At 35.3% G+C, this 17276-nt stretch overlaps 1 protein-coding gene and 1 long non-coding RNA gene across 3 annotated transcripts in view; one reads left to right on the top strand and one right to left on the bottom strand.

Moving 5' to 3' along the window:
- Positions 1-17276, top strand: part of ZNF385D (zinc finger protein 385D) — a 963288-nt gene that overhangs the window by 128166 nt on the left and 817846 nt on the right. The gene's annotated exons all lie outside the window — the stretch shown is intronic.
- LOC110742460 overlaps positions 190-17276 on the bottom strand; it is a 150466-nt gene continuing 133379 nt past the window's right edge. The window contains exon 3 of the long non-coding RNA XR_002520195.2: positions 190-859. This is a non-coding gene — a long non-coding RNA (uncharacterized LOC110742460). The remainder of the gene's footprint in view (positions 860-17276) is intronic.

Below are 17276 nucleotides of genomic sequence, written 5' to 3'. Positions count from 1 at the left end.
TTGAAAACCTCTCTAATATTCATAACTGAATAGATGGCTAATAAGAAACTGCTTTTAAAATTTACAATTACTGCTGAAGTTGAGATTTGAAACCTGCAAACTGAACTTGTTTTCACCTAAGTTTCTATCTTTTTCTAATTGCTTTCTTGATATAACTAACTTTATGGTTTCAATTACAATCTATTCCATAGTTTTCAAAACACCTCAGTCCTAACTTTTTTCCATGCTACCATTAAAATCTAACCATTTAGAACCTCATGAGCAGCCCTGTCTAAGTCTCCCTCAAACTTAATATCTTTCTACCCTCCAATGTGCTATTTTTTTGGTGTGTGCTCCTTATCTCAGTTATTGTCATCACAATCTATCCAATCCCTCAGGGCAGGAGACCAAGATTTGTCCAGAACACCTTCTCCTTTGTCATCTCCCAACATCTATCAATTATCAAATCTTCTTGCTTTTCAATTCAGGTTCATACTGTGCCTGCACGATCATCTTCATGGAAATAGAGTCTACTGTGTCATGCTGGGGTTTAAAAGAATGCTTTGTTACTTCTTGATGCTTATAGGATAAAGAATAAACCCTTCAGCCTGGAGTAAGGAACACTTGTACGATCTTGGCCAATGGGCCTCTTGATTTTCATTTGTATCTTCTTGACTCAGCAATATACCTATGCTTCACCACAGTAGACTTGTTAAACTTATTCAAACATGCCTCATATTTTATTGCCTATGTGCAAACATAAATTCTTTTTTCTGTCATGCTCTTCTCCATGCCATTTCTGTCTGACACACATGAATCAGCCTTCAGTAGTCAAAGCCAGCTTCTCTGCTTCTCCAGCGATGCAGTCTTCCTCAGGTACCTAGAAAGCATTAGTCAAATGAGATGGTACATGTTAAATACTTAGCACACTGCACAGTACCCAATAATCATTAAATATATGGTAATTTTCTTTAACAGTAGTAGTTGTCTTTTCTTTGCTCCCTTGAATGCTACTTATACCTTTGTCATACCACATTAAATAATATAACAATCTACAGAAATATACTCACCTCATCTTAAGACTGTAACTTATAAGAAGGCAAAATCTGCATCTTAACTATCTTTCTGTTGGGTTTATTTCCCCCACACAACAATCGATACTTACTCTTTTCTGATTAAAAGACATCAAAACAATTTTCAAATCAGGGAAAAATTGGTTTATTGGTATAAAATCTAATGACCAGTACCCCTCCCCTCAATTTTCTTTCATAAGAGTTAAGTCATGTGCTAAGCATGCAATTGTGTAAACCTTGTTAAATCAATTCTTTGAAATTCTGAGGCAAGTAATATCATCACAGTCTAATGTTTACATCCAAATAGAGGAAAATAAAAGTCTTTAGTTTCAGAAATGTGTCATCCTCCCTCTTTCCCTTCCCTAAGTTCCTTATTCTTATTGTATCGATTTGAATTAGGTTGCATTTCAATTTCAGCTTTTAAATAACATTTATTGAATGTTTAATATGTGCCAAGAACTAAGCTAAGCACTTTGCAAGCGTTGTCCATTTAGTCTTGGTCAGAGTCCTGTGAGGTAAGTAGCCCAAACCTTATTTTACAAAAGAGGGAATTCAACTTTCAAAGGCTGTGTGAGTTTCCCAGGTCTATGTAATACTCAGTGACTCAAGTGAACCTAAAAATAGTGTCGCTAAGATCCCAAGCTCAAACTCTGAACCATTGTGCTATATTATTTCCCTGTGTGTAGAGGTAGGTCTAAGGCAATGGTACGCCACAAAGATGAGGGGGTGATTTTGCCTGCCCCCATTTAAACGGTCACTTGGCAATGTTGGAGACATTTTGGTTCTCACAACTGGGGGAGGGATTCACTACTGACATCTAATGGATAGAAGCCAGGGATGCTGACTCAGGAGAAAGCCCAAGACAGCCCTCCACCAAAATGTCAATAATGCTGAAGCTGAGAAATCCTGGTCTAAGGTAAAGGTGGAGAAACCTCTAAAATTATGGATAGCCACTTAAGAGATTTCCAAGTAGAGAAATGAGTTGGAGAAAGAGGTGTTGGGGAAGGGGTTACACACAGCCAACCATTGTAATATATGATATTATATTTGTTTGTTTGTTTTGTGGAAGACAACCACTACCATAGAAATACTGACGGTGGAGTGCTTACTCCTCTTTAGAACTTAAAACAAGAAAACATCATCTTAAATTGTTTAGGGAAGAAGTTACAGTAGACACCTATGTAAAGATGACACTTGAGCACTCATGTAAATGGATTCTTTTTACATGTCTACTTTAAAACATTAGGTTGTCAGGTCTTGATTATTTTAGCAAATGTATATCAGCTAAATCTTAAATTTGGTGGAAATTTTTTTCCTAACCTGAATAAATATTGAAATTGCAAGTGGCTCGGTAGTTAGACTAGTGCATTTTTCAGGCGTGATATTTTTATTCTTCTGAGGCAAGAGCAATTAATTGATGTTGTCCTGATTCCAAGCTTCTTGCATGGAAGGTCTTTACACGGGCAGAGAAACGTGAAAACCCACTCTACTGAAACATTTGGTAGATTCTCGAGTCCTTATTAATAAACTTCTTGAGGGGTCTTTGGATCCCATGGATTAAAGTGTCTTTGGCAAGAGGGATTTAGTTTTAAAACCACTGAGGTACCCACAGATTCACTCTAAACTCTCCATTGACAGCACATTTTGCCCTTTGCTCATTTGATGACTGCTCTGTAATGCAGTATTATTTAACTGTTTTGCAGCCAGGGCTGGCTTTTTGCATGCATGACCTCTACAATGGCATGGGGCTCTGTGCCTAGGAGGACCCTGTGCTTTGTTTAATATTCTTCTCTCATCAGAAGTTCTTAGCTTTTGACTTAGGGTCCTAGATTTTCATTTTGCCCTGAGTCCCCAAATTACATAGCTAGTTCATCTTTATAAAGTACATTTTGCTTATGTATTGTCAGGTTGTGGATGAGGAGTGTTGGGGCAATATTCCAATGCACTCCTAATGGATCAATTAAGGACAAAGTCATTACAATCTAAATAAATGGCATTTTTTTCTTCTGCTTGTCAACCTGCTTACGGAGGTTGATAAGCAGAAATACACATTTTAAAATATTATGTCATTTGGTGTTTGTTAAAATCTAAATTGATAAATCTGTCTTAGAATTCCCATCAAAATTAGAAAAATAAATAAAGAGACTTTTGCATATTTAAAAAGATAGGCTACAACCCACTCAAGGAATACTGGAAATATATCTATAAAGAAATTTTCAAATTTTTAAATTGTATCTTATATTATTGAATAGCACTGTGTTTTGCTAAATATAAATAAAATTGGGGGAAGATACTTTGAAGTTTACCACATCTTTGGCTTTCCTTTTCCAAATTACAGATTTGTAAGTAAACAATTATAAAAACCTAGAAATAGGCTTCATTATAATATGCTATATGAAGATTGAGATTTATTTTTTGGAAGGTAAATTTCCACATTGTGTAGTTGCTTTGGGTAATTTGATAATATCTCCCTGAGAAAATATGTGGTGCCCAGTTAGCTTGGAAGCAGTGCTCAATGTCCTTGTAGCTCATGTGATGGAGAGGCGTCTTTGAAAAAGGAAAAACTGACATGGCATATACATCCATCTCTTGTTTCAGGTGGACTCTAGTGGTCCTAAATATAAACAGAAAAAAAAACCCCACAATTTTAGCTTTCAACAGTTAAAAGTTGAGACTCAGAATAATTTCAAATAATGTGCATTTTCACATTTCTCAGAGCTTTGAAAGGGTTTGTCAAAAATGATTGCTGCTGTTTCTCTTCAGTTATCTATGAATTTATCTATAATATATAAATCTCTATCCTTAGTAATTTCCAGCATAACAAACCAGCCTGTCTGACCTCATCCTTAGCTAAAGAGTGACGCACGGTAAGATATGCATTGCACTGTTCTATTTACATAAGTTTATAAAAATAGTATCTTACATAATTACTTCTTTAAACACAGATTGGAATAATGATGGGGAATTCGCTGGAGGTTGTAAAATGTTGGTTGAATGCTTAAGAGACCCTCGTGCTATTGAGTATTATGCCATTTCTTCTGAGTTTCTGATGAACCATGTAATGAAAATATTTTCTGTTACTAAGTGCCTGCTATGATCAAGACACATTATTGCCTTCATTACATTTACTAAGACAGTTGCTAATATGAGTGGGGGGATTCTGATTGTGTATTGCCACATAAAAATCCTTCCCAAAACTTAATGGTATAAGACAGCAGCCATGGCATTATGCTCATGGATGCTAAGAATTAGCTATTCAGTTATGGGATATAGAATGAACATGGCTTGTCTAGTCCCAGAGTCTGGACTCTCAGCTGTGGAGACTTGAATGGCTGAAAGTGGGTAGAATGCCTGGCATTAAACAGTCAGTGCTGGAATATCTACTTCTGAGTGATTCTCCACTCACTTAAGAGGTGGTTCTGCTAGAACCATCAATCAGAATACTTACAGGTGACATCTCCTGCATAGGGGCTTTTCTCAGCATGATAATGCCTTCTGAAAGAGAAGATCCTGAGAAGGGAGTATTCAAGAAAAATATGCATAGGCTTCATGAATTTATATTACCTCATCTGAAGAGTAGAGCATCACTTCTGCTGTGCTATAAAGGTCAAAGCAGTCATTTTCCAGCATTAAATGGAGGAGACACAGCTACACCATTCATGGGAGGTTTGGTAAAAAAATTTTCAGCCCTATTTTAAAATTGCCACAGATAGGAATTAATTCCCACTGTAGGGTTATGCAAGAGGAGATTAAGAGAGGTTGAATAATTTGCCAAAATCACAGAGCAAGTAAATGACAAAACCAGAATCTAAATCCAAAAGCCTTTGCCTCCTGAAGAGTAATGTCAATTTAGAGAGGCCCAATTTTTACTTCTCCATAATAGATTTTGTCCAAATTGCATGTAAATAATGAGTTGTATGATTTCCTTTAATATTCTGCCTCACTCTATAGCTCTTCATGAAAGGCAGTGAATTATAATATCTACCTTCTTCTCTATATCCTCAGTGCTTCACAGTGTGAGTCACACAAATTAAGAACTCAATAAATGTTTGTTGAATAAAGGAAGGAAAGTTCAGTTTCATCAAGCTTGAATAAAACTTAAGGTTTCCTCCCATACAACTGTGTGATCTTGTGCAGACATGTGGTCACTACCTCCCTTGCAGGTGATTGGTAATTGTTGGTTTTCTTTCCCGTTAGCAAAGTGAATAGTTGACAGAATAACCTTGATTACACTGGAATACAAAACGTTGAGATTTGCCTGATGGCAGAAAACAGAATCTTCAGGGAGCAAGTTTGTATAGTTCATGAATCATGACATCAGCTTGATTGAGGGCTACTAGATAGTGTTGTCATTGTTTTGTTGACTTAAATCTCTATTATATGTCTTTTGTGAACTTATTTATATAACCTTCAGAGCAAAATTCTTGTTTTTGATGCAAATGCTGTTGAATCCATGGAACTCTGCCTTGCAAATTCTCATATTAAAAATTGTAGGCTGGGCACGGTGACTCATGCCCGTAATCCCAGGAGTTTGCGAGGCCGAGGCAGGTGGATAATAAGCTCAGGAGATCAACATCATCCTGGCCAACATGGTGAAACCCCATCTCTACTAAAAGTACAAAAATTAGCCGGGTGTGGTGGCATGAGCCTGTAGTTTCAGCTACTCAGGAGGCTGAGGTAGGATAATCTCTTGAACCTGGTAGGTGAAGGTTGCAGTGAGCCAAGACTGTGCCACTGCACTCCAGTCTGGGTGACAGAGTGAGACTCCATCTCAAAAAATAAATAAATAATAATAATGATAATAAAAATTGTAAAATTTTTGGTATATAAATAGCAATCTGTTAAATATTGAAAAACAAATCAAAGTGACTTTAATTTGTGTGATTTTCAAGAAATGACACCATATGGTTCTCAAAATATCTCTAACACATCTTCATCAAAATATGAATTTCTAAGATCTCATAATTTTTGTGGCATAGTTGTTGGTATAGGTTATCTGGAGCTTAAATTAGTAATCAGCATCAATTTTTCACATAGTGTAAAAAATCTGGTTGAAAATTTGTTATATTTACATGCTAAATATGCACACTTTCTCCTGTACCATTTTTACTTTAGTTTTTTTATTTAAGAAAAAACAGTTTTAGTTTTTCTTTTAATTAGAAATGACTATTTTTTCTTTTAATCAGATGGCTTAATATGTTAAATAATCAGCATTCTAAAGGACATTATTATCAAAGACAATAGGAAATAAAGCTGCATTTTTATGGCCCAAGATAATTGCATGAAATTACCAGTATAGTTTTACTTCCTGATGCCCAGGAATTTAAAATCTAACAGAATAGAATGAACAAGTGAAACCGCATGTGTGTATAAATAAATGTGTGAGTGAGTGTATAAATGAAGTTGTTTGTGTATGTGGTGAATGTTTAAATGAATGCATCTATAAATTGAAATCTATGTGTGTGTTTGCATGCATGTATGATTGACAAAAGGTACAATAATATATGCTACCTGTATCTCTACACAGAGAATGTTCTGAAAAATCATTGAGAAGTTAAACTTGATAATTAGAATCAGAATTTCTAGGGAACGAGAGCCGTTATCAGGGAAAAAAAAAGTAAAAAAGCTTAAGAGTGTGAACATGTAAGACAGAATGGGATAATTTCTCTGAAAATCATTTGGATTTCTGTCTTTTCTATCTTCATAATAAGAATAAAAAAATGCAATGATCTTTCCCCCCTTTGATCATAGATTAGAAAAACAGACACGGCTTTCTTGTTGTTTGATTTAGTGTACATGTCAAGCGATTGAGATACTAACGTCAAATCTTATAGTTAACATTTCAGTTAGTTTTATAACAAACTCAGGTCTAGGCTTTGAAGCAAGAGAAAATGTATCTTTGAAGTGCATCAGAAGGGTTATGAGTATGGTTCTCATTTAAAGATTGGTTTTTATTTGCAAAGGTGTTCCTGTTTCTTTTTTGAGGGCCATCTACAAATAGTCACTCATTCATATTTTCTGATGTTGAGTAAGGTATTCATAACACATTAGGGAAATTATTTGGGCTTTGGTAGGGGATATGCTTCAGAGTAGACAGAGGTCAACAAAAAAATTCACATGTAATCCTTCTAAAATAAATTTCAGAACTGAAAAATAATTTTGCTATTAGTTATAGAAAGGTAGAGATCTAATTAGGAGATATTCTGGAGAAAGACAATTATGATTAAAAAGAAAAGTATGTTTGTTGTGTGAAGTATTAAAATAGTTGTATTCAAATGCTTGAATAAAAGTTTGCATTTAAAGCATTTTCTCATTATCTGCTGTTTCATAAACCTGATCCAAGCATCTGTTACGATGTTCAAGTTTCCTGGCCAAATGTCGTGTGTCTAGAAAGCAAAAGTGGTAGTAGTCTGGCTTCGTGGCACTGTCACTGAGACTGGTTGGGACTGAGCTGTTTTCATAAGGAGCTCAGATTAAGCCATGACACTTAATCTAAACCACTTTGCAGATTTTCCTGGAAATGATTCAGAGTGATTATTACTTGATTAGAGTGGTTCTTCATGTCAAATTCAATCACAATTCTTTCCAATTTGTCCCGGGAAGTTTATCATCTTGCCTGATAAGACAGGTGGGACTAAATATTTTCCACATAACGCCCCCGCCCCCCCCCCCCCAAAAAAAAAAAAAAGGAAAGAGAAAAAGAGCAATTTGCTGAACCACTTTCCTCTTCACAGTTTGCACTTAAATCCTTCATGGTTGTGCAGCAGCACACATCCATCTATTGTCTCTTGTGGTAAGCTGTTAAATCTGAAACACATTTTCCATTTTAAAATTAAAATGCTTTAATCAAGCAACTTTGAAATACCAATTAAGGAGAATCGAATAGGAAATGTTCTCCCTACTTTAATTTTTCGGATTTTTTGTTTTTTTTGTTTTTTTTTTTTTGTTTTTTTTTTGTTTTGTTTGGTTTTTGGTTTTTTTTTGGCTTAGCCTGTCTTTGAGAAGTCAAATAGCTGAGTCCATGGCACTACCTCTAAATATTTTGGAATACACTGGTTTACGTGGAATTTGCTGCAGTGTAACTAGCAGCATGCTTTCCTTGGAAAGCAGGAACCACAGCTGGACTAGCCCCAGGACACTTCTGTCATATGGTAGGAATGCTGAGGTCAGAATGGTGGTGAAATAAATCAATATGCTAGTCTCATCTCTCTTTTTACCGTGACATCTTTGTAGCTGAAACATTTATATTGGACAATCTGAAAACAAATAAAATAATAATGTTGCTGGAATTAATCTATTATTCAGACTTTATCCCCAAACTTTGGAACCTCAGTTTCCTTGAAGCAATATATGGTATTTCTAGTCTGCCATTGAATTAAGACTTAAACAGCATAGATCTTCTATTCACTTGGAAGTCATTTTCTAATTTCTCTGGCAATTCTGATGCAAGAGCAGACAAAAGGAATAAGGTAGGCCATTTGGAACCAGGTTATGCCAAGACCACAGCTCCTCTAGCACAAATTTTAGAAATCACAACTGGTATTGAGACCTGAGGAGACACAGTGATGTTATGTTTATTTGACTGGGTACATGCCAGCCCAAGTTGTATAGCAGATGAGCCAAAAAAAAAGAAAGAAAAAGAAAAAAGAAAAATCGAGGAAAAACATTCCCCTAAAATAATAGATGTACGTACAATGATTTTAGCACTTGCTATTATTTTTGAATATACCTGAAGCATTAAATACCAGCATTTGGAAGTTTCCTGAAATAGTAAATTCAGTATAGAGTTGCAGACCATGAAGTCATTTGTATTTAAGGTATATTAAACACACTTTTGAAACCCATACTATTTCAAACTTAACAATTTTACTTTGAGAGCTGATGTACTTGAAGGGGACATTAAATATTATTCTAGGCATCTCATTTTGGATTTGATGATCCTGATTCAAAGTAGTGAGGGTTTCATTTTGATTGGAATATTTGTTAAGAAACAAAAGATAAAACAGAATTTCTATTTCTTGTATTGATTATAAGAATATACTTGGTATTTATTTTACTTTTCTGCATTTGCTGTTGTATTTTTATTTTTTTACATGGGTTTTCTGGTATCACTTTGCTTCAAAGCTAAGTAAGAAAGAGAGAGTTTATCTTAAAACTCTCCAAAGAGTAGCACAATTTCAAGATAAATCACTTCACAAGTCCAAGGCTGTTAAAACAAAACAACATGTTGTGGCAAACCACAGGTATTGCAAACCCTAGAGACAAAGTTTAATAATGGCTTTTTTTTTTTTTTTAATCCCCTTAAGAAGGTTCTTGCACAGAGTACTAACACTTTTTGGAACGTAGATTTTGTAGAGGTTCATTGGCTTCAAGGGGAAATAAAAAAATCTTGAGAGGTTTTTCAGTAACTTTGTTCCAGTGAGAGGAGTGCTAAGCCAATGAAGAGATTACTAAATTGAAAGGTTGACTGTTGTCATAGACCATACATTTCTAGTCATTTATGAAATATATGTAATAGAAATACATAATGGGTAAATTTCAAAGGTGCTCTTGCCTGTCTCCTGAGCTTAAGGGCCATATTTCCAGCTGTCAATTGAGTTCCACATTGGATGGAGTTCTGAGCTCCACCCTTGACATATCTAGAGTTCTGACCATCTCCTCTCACCTCCAAACCAGCTCTCCACCCTACTTGCCCAATCTTGATAACAGTGCCATTTTTCCAGGCTCGACACCTGAGACTTGCCTTCCCTCCTTTCTTTCAAACAATATAGGTAGCCACAGAGCTTGGCTGTTCTTGCCTTTCAAGTGTTCTAACATATTTTGATTTTTGTTTTCATTGCCTCCACCTGGTCCTGATTCACATTTCCATTGTCATAATAGCAGGCTAATTTCTCCCTGTTTTCTGAATGTACCCCACTTTCAAAACATAGTATTTAACATCTTACTCCCTTGCTCGGAAATCTTTAGTAGCTTCTCATTGCTACAGGATATAATTCTATTTCGTTCAGCCTGATATCTAAATGTTCAAATCCAATTCTTGACAACTCACTATTCCCCCTTCAAAGTATTCAGCTATAAATCGAATGTTATTTCAAAAATTCTTTTTGATTATAGCCATTCTCTGTGGTATAAAGTAATATTTTGTTTAGTACTGACTTCCGTTTACCTAATGGCCCATGAGTTGAGCATCTTTTTATGTGCTTATTGGCTGTCTGTATATCTCTTGGAAGAGTATTCCTTTAAATCACTTGCCCATTTTTTTTTAATTGGGCTGTTTGATTTTTTATTACTGAGTTGTGTTATTTTTATATTCTAGATACTAGACCCTTACTACATATATGATTTGCAAATATTTTCTCCCATTCTGTACTTTTCCTTTGCTTGTGCTATTTAATGTGCAGAAGTTTTACTTTTTATGTAGTCCAATTTACCTACTGTGTTATTTTGTTGCTTTTGCTTTTGGGGTTATAGCTAAGAAACTAATGCCTAATTCAAGGTCATTAACATTTACACGTAGGTTTTTTCCTAAGATTTTTATACTTTTTGCTTTTCTGAAAATCTAACAGAACATTAGTTTCTGTATATCCCTCTTCTGTGAATCTAACAGAAACATTAGTTTCTGTAAACCCTTCACCTAGCTTGCCCTATGTGAACATCTTACATGTAACTACGATAGATTTTTCACAACTAAAATATTGAAATTGGTATAATCCATTAACTATGGTCTTTATTCATATTTTACTGACTTTTTTCTCCTGATATTTGTGTGAATGTTCCAGGATGCAGTTTAGAATATCATGTTGTGTTTAGTTGTGATATCACATTAGTCTCTCCCAGTCTGCAACAATCTTTCCTCAATATTTTTTTCCTTTGTTATATAACTTTGGCTGCTTTTAAGAGTACTGGTTAGGTGTTTTGTAAACTCTCCCTTGTTTTGAGTTTGTTTGCTTTTTTTTTCTCATAATTAGACTGGAATTATTGATTTGGGGGGAAGATACCAAGTGGCCTTTTCATGGCTTCATTTCAGGGTTTACATGATATCCATAAAACTTATTACTGGTGATGTTAACCTTGATCATTTGGTTAAGGTGATGTTTGCCAGGTTCTCTAGCTGTGTTTTGATAACTCAGAAGCACTCTCTTCAATGCAGAATAAATTGTTACAGTTTCCATCTTAAATTTAAACTTGCTCCTAGTACAAGCCACAAACAGTAATCACCTTCTTACGGAGTCGATATTTAGAGTAGTTGTCCCTTCTGTTTAAAGAAGCTCCTTTATAATAAATATTACTATGTTGAAATATGAAAATAAGTACTATATTCAGAATATTCAAGAGTTGTCTGTACTCTTGAAATTCCTGGAATTTCAAATGATGAACATTGCCTTGTAGAATATGTATTCATAACTATTATTTTCTAAATAAAAAAGTTTTTTTTAGGTATTTCTCACCTCAGTCTAAACTAAGTTAAAACAGTATGGAAGCATTCTTGCCTCCTCTCCAGGAAAAGAAAAAAAAAGAAAGAAAGAAAATGGATGTGCAAGCAGATCCTACCTTGAGTAAAAAAGCCTCACTAATTCATTAAGGGCCATAGGGCTATTGGCTTAGAAATAATAAATCCAAAACCTGAACTAGGCAAAAGTCAAATGTCTACAAGTGTCTACATAGAATACACAAAATCTTGTCCATGATTTGGAAACTGAGTCAGTGGATGAAGCAAGGCCAGTACCTCGTCATTCAGACAAGAAACAAATACAGGTAAAGGTGAACAGAGAGACTGAGAACATAGAACGGGCAAAGATCAAAACCAATAGAGAATTGACAAGGAAATAGGCAATAAGGAGTCAAGGAGGATGATTGCAAGGGAACAGTGCCCTCTATAGGTTGGTTTTATTTGTGAAGACCAAAGTCTTGCCACCTTCCTCACCATACTCAGCTTTCTTTCAATGTTGTGCTTGGTTTTTCAGAGGACATTATTTGGCACTTATTTTGGGGAAAGAGGAAAAATGTTTCAGTACAGTTAGGCTAGTTAAGGTATCTTAGAGTACAATAAGGATAATTTATTCATTTAGTTATCGATCAAACATACTGAATATCTAATACTGAATATCTAATACTTTGGAGCTCTTTATTGGGTATTCAAAAGGCAAAAATTTACTCAATTGAATGAACATTCACATAGCACCTAAAGTGTGCATGGGATTGTGGAAGACATTCATAGTCTGATAGAAGCCAGAGATGTAGAAGCAAACAAATTATTAATACTTCCACTTTAATATGCATCAAAAGAAGCATGTACTTAATATGAAGGTAGTACAGATAAGAGAGTGATTAGATCCATGGAGGTAAGGAGGACCAGGGAAGGCTTACGGGGAGATATTACACATGCGCTAGCTGTTTATTGAATCCTTCTTCTACAGGTGCATAGTCTGGACACATATATGATTATAATTACACAATATTTGATGTGTTATTTGTCTAACATCCTTTGCCTGACAAGGATGTGAGGAAGCAAGAGGATCAAGAGGGCAGCAGTTGTGGATCAGCTGCCGTAACCTCAAAGACTAGAGATGGTACTGGCATCGTTCTCACCCTGGAAGGTCACATGTGCAGTCCATGAAGCAGGGCTCAAGGTAATGCTGTGGGGAAACAGATCTGAAAGGAGTTCAGTAGTCCAAATCCAATTAGAAAGGATTAAGTAAAGGTGGGTGATCCAGGTTTACAACTAAACATGATGTAGGCCAGAGCTGGTCAGAGCAGCTGATGAGAAAATAATTAACAAAGGGGCAGGAAGAAGATAATGAGAGGGGAGATACCTGGTCAGTTTTCGACTTGTAGTTAGTTTGTCGTTTGTGGGTTATGTTGTTCTTTCTGTGTCTCTAATAAGGTGTTGGATTTTTAAAGTAAAAGCAGAGCATACAGAAACTGCTTTGCAAGCCACAAAATTTCTAATGATGATGACTTTTTGGTGGAGCCAGTTGTCTGAAATCTTTTTTTTTTTTTTTTTTTGAGATAGGGTCTCGCTTTGTCGCCTAGGCTGGAGTGCAGTGACATGATGATAGCTCACTGCACCCTTGACCTCCTGGGCTCAAGTAATCCTCCCACCTCGGCCTCCTGCGTAGCTGAGACTACAGGCATATGCCACCATCCCTGGTAATGTTTCATATTTCATTTTATTTTATAGAGACTGGGTTTTGCCACATTGCCCAGGCTGATTGTGAACTCCTAGGTTCAAGTGATCCACCTGTCTTGGCCTCCCAAAGTGCTGTGATTATAGGCGTGAGCCACTGTGCCCAGCCTGAAATCTTTTAAAGCCAAAATTCTGACATTCTGTGTGCTTGAGAATTTATATGAAGACATGTCACTTATTCTGCATTATATGAAAAACTCATTTCTTTCATCAACTGATTGTAACTCTCGGAGAACAGCCCCTAAATTTTTTTTCAATAAATTAATTCATACTTGAATTTGCACTTGATCTAGATTTTAGCTAACACACTGTTTATTGGAGGATATTTTTAAAATGTAATTTGAAAAATAATTTAAATATAACATAAGATTATATATTTTCCTGAAGATGAAATAAAAGGGTAAAACTTAAATAAAATACAGGAATTGTCTGCCAGCAACTATTTTAATAAATCATTTAAAGACTTAAAATATGATAATATATATTTTGTATATGTGGTAGTATGTGTTATCAGCAAAAGATATCTCTATTATAAGAGAGGAATTCTGGCACAGTTTTAAACTTGAATTTTCCCCTCACTATTTCAGATTTTGACTTAGGACATTTTTAAAACAAGGATTAGCAAACTTTCTACAAAGGAATAGATAGTAAATATTTTAGACTTTGTGGGCCATAGAGTCTCTGTTGTAATTACACAATGTTACCATTTTAGCGTGAAATCACCATGCACAATACCTGAATGAATGAGTGTGGCTATGTTCCAATTTTATTTTATTTACAGATACTGGCAGCCGGCGAGATTTGGCAATGAATCATAGTTTTCCAACTCTTGTTCTAGAAAAAAGCAGAACTTAGTTTAAAACCACTTAGTATTATCATACATTTTTGTCTTAGGTTTTTGTGAGTTAAGGCTTTGGAATTGAATTCTAGTTCATTTTTAAAAATTAAAATTAGTCTGGACATGTTGTCTCAAGCCTATGATCCCAGCATTTGGGGAGGCTGAGGCAGGAGGATCACTTAAGGCCACCGAGGCAGGAGGGTGACTTGAGCCTAGGAGTTCATGATCAGCCTGTACAACATGGCAAGACCCCGTCTCTACAAAAGAAAAAAACATAACTGTGCATAGTGGTGCATGCTTATAATCCCAGCTACTCCAGAGGCTGAGGCAGAAGAGTCATTTGCACCTAGGAGTTCAAGGCTGCAGTGAGCCCTGTTTACAACACTACACCTCAGTCTGAGTGACAGAGCAAGATCTTGTCTAAAAAAAAATCTATATAAAAAAATTAAGAAACATTACCCACATATACACACAAATATATACACATAAACTATTAGAGCTAATAAATGAGTTCTGCAAGATTGAAGGATAAAAGATCAATAGATAAAAATCAATTGTATTTCTATGCACCAGCAATGAAAAATTTGAACATAATTATTTAAAATTCCATTTATGATAACATCAAAGAATAATATTAAGCAAAATAAGTGTAAAACTTGTATACTAAATGCTATAAATTATTATTAAAAGAAGTTGAAAAAATCCTAAGTAAATGGAACAGCATTTCATATTTGTAGACTGAAAATTTGACATTTTAAAGATAGAAATACACTTCAAACTGATCTACAGATTCAAAGCAATCTCTATCAAAATCCCAACTATGTTCTTTGGAGAAATGGACAAGCTAATCTTAAAATTCATGTGGAAATGCAAGGGACTCCAAATATCCAAAATAATCTGGAAAAGAAAAACCCAAAATAACAAAGTTGGAGGACTTGTACTTTCCAATTTCAAAACTTACTACAAGCCATGGAAATCAATGGAATGTGGTACAGGCATAAGTATAGATATGTAGATTAGTAGAATAGAATTAAGAGTGCAGAAATAACTCTTCACATCTGTGATCTATCTTTTTTGTTTTTTTTAACAAGACTACAAAGACAACAGAAAGAATCATCTTTTCATTCAATGGTACTGGGACAGTTGGATTTCCACATCAAAAAAATAAAGTTGGACCCCTACTGCAGACTGTATGCAAAAATTAACTTCAAGTGTATTAAAGGTCTAAATTTGCCCAGGGGCGGTGACTCAGGCCTGTAATCCCAGCACTTTGGGAGGCCGAGGCGAGCGGATCACAAGGTCAGGAGATCGAGACCGTCCTGGTCAACATGGTGAAACCCCGTCTCTACTAAAAATACAAAAATTAGCTGGTCGTGGTGGTACACACCTGTAGTCCCAGCTCCTCAGGAGGCTGAGGCAGGAGAATCACTTGAACCCATGAGGCGGAGGTTGCAGTGAGCTGAGATCGTGCCATTGCACTCCAACCTGGGCAACAGAGCGAGACTCAATCTCAAAATAAAATAAGGTCTAAATTTAAGAGCAAAAAGTATACAAATCTTAGGAGAAAAGCTATATGTAAATGTTAATGACCTTGAATTAGGCATTAGTTTCTTAGATAAAACAAAGGCAACAATATAACACAGTAGATAAATTGGACTACATAAAAATTAAAACGTCTGTGCATTAAGCAGCACTATCAAAGGAAAACCTATAAAATGGGAGAATATATTTGCAAATTGTGTATGTAGTAACTGTCTATTATCTGGAATATAAAAATAACACAACCCAATAATAAACAGCCCAATTAAAATGGGCAAGTGATTTAAAGGAATACTTCTCCATGAGATACACAAATAGCCAATAAGCACAAGAAAAGATGCTCAACTCATTTGACATTAGGTAAATGGAAGTCAGTACTATTATAAAATACTACTTTATACCAGAGAGAATGGCTATAGTAAAAAAGGATATTAACAATTGCTGGCAAAGACATGGAGTGGTTGGAACCCCCACACATTGCTGGTGGAAGTGAAAAACAGGGCAGCCACTTTGGAAACCAGTTTGGCAGTTCTTCAAAAAGGGAAACAGAGAGTTACTGTATGACCCAGCAATTCTACTTCTAGGTATGCACCTAAGACAACTGAAAACATATTCACATAAATTCTTATACATAAATATTCATAGCAGCATTATGATGTGACCAAAAAGTGGAAACAACCCAGAATTTTATTACGTAATATATAGATAAGTAAAATGTTCTGTATTCATGCAATAGAATATTGTTCAACCATAAATAAAATTGAAATACTGATCCATGCTAAAGGGTAGATGGATCTTGAAAACACTACGCTAAACCCAAGAAGCCAGACACAAAGGGTCACATTGTATGATTCTATTTATATAAAATGCCCAGCATAAACCAATCTATATAGAGAGAAAGTAGATTACTAGTTGCCAGGGGCTATACATAGGGAGGAGTAGAGAGTGACTGCTAATCACCATGGGATTTCATTTTGTAGTAATGAAAATGTTCTGAAAGTAGATAGTGGTGATGATTGTACAACCACTGAGAATCTGTGAATTGGGCACTTTAAAAGGGTGAATATTATGGTAAGTGATTATATCTCAATATTTAAAAATCAGAGCATTTAGACAGATATAATAGTGTAATTAAAAATTTTCAATTCATGCATGTGTTGGCTCATGCCTGTAATCTTGATGACTTGGGAGGCTTAGATGGGAGGATCACTTGAGGCCAGGAGTTTGAGGCTGCAATGAGCTATGATTACTCCTCTCTTCTCTAGCCTGGGTGACAGAGCAAGACTCCATCTAATAAATAAAATGTTCTTCTTCTCCTAGTCAACTTTCTAGTGATAATTATTATCAATAACTTGAAATACTTTTATATATAAGCAAGATATATGTGTGTCTACACATATAAATATACATATACATAAAATATACATGTTTATATACATACATAGGTATATCATAAATTTTTTTCCCAGATGATATCATTACTTCTATGATTTTTGCAAAAATGCTTTGTTTGCATTTAAAAATTTGTATTATTATTTGTACTGGTTGCATATTATTTCAGATGTGTCATATTCCTTTTTTTCCTCCAAATTCCTTGCTGTTACCGTCAGTGTTGCAATGATTCTTTATGCTGTATCTTGTGCATTTTGTGAGCCCCTCT

The sequence above is a fragment of the Papio anubis genome, chromosome 2 (assembly GCF_008728515.1).
Source record: "Papio anubis isolate 15944 chromosome 2, Panubis1.0, whole genome shotgun sequence".
NCBI classification, from domain to species: Eukaryota; Metazoa; Chordata; class Mammalia; order Primates; family Cercopithecidae; genus Papio; species Papio anubis.
Note: the sequence above shows the minus strand (reverse complement) of the source record. Positions and strands in the feature narration are given on the sequence as shown.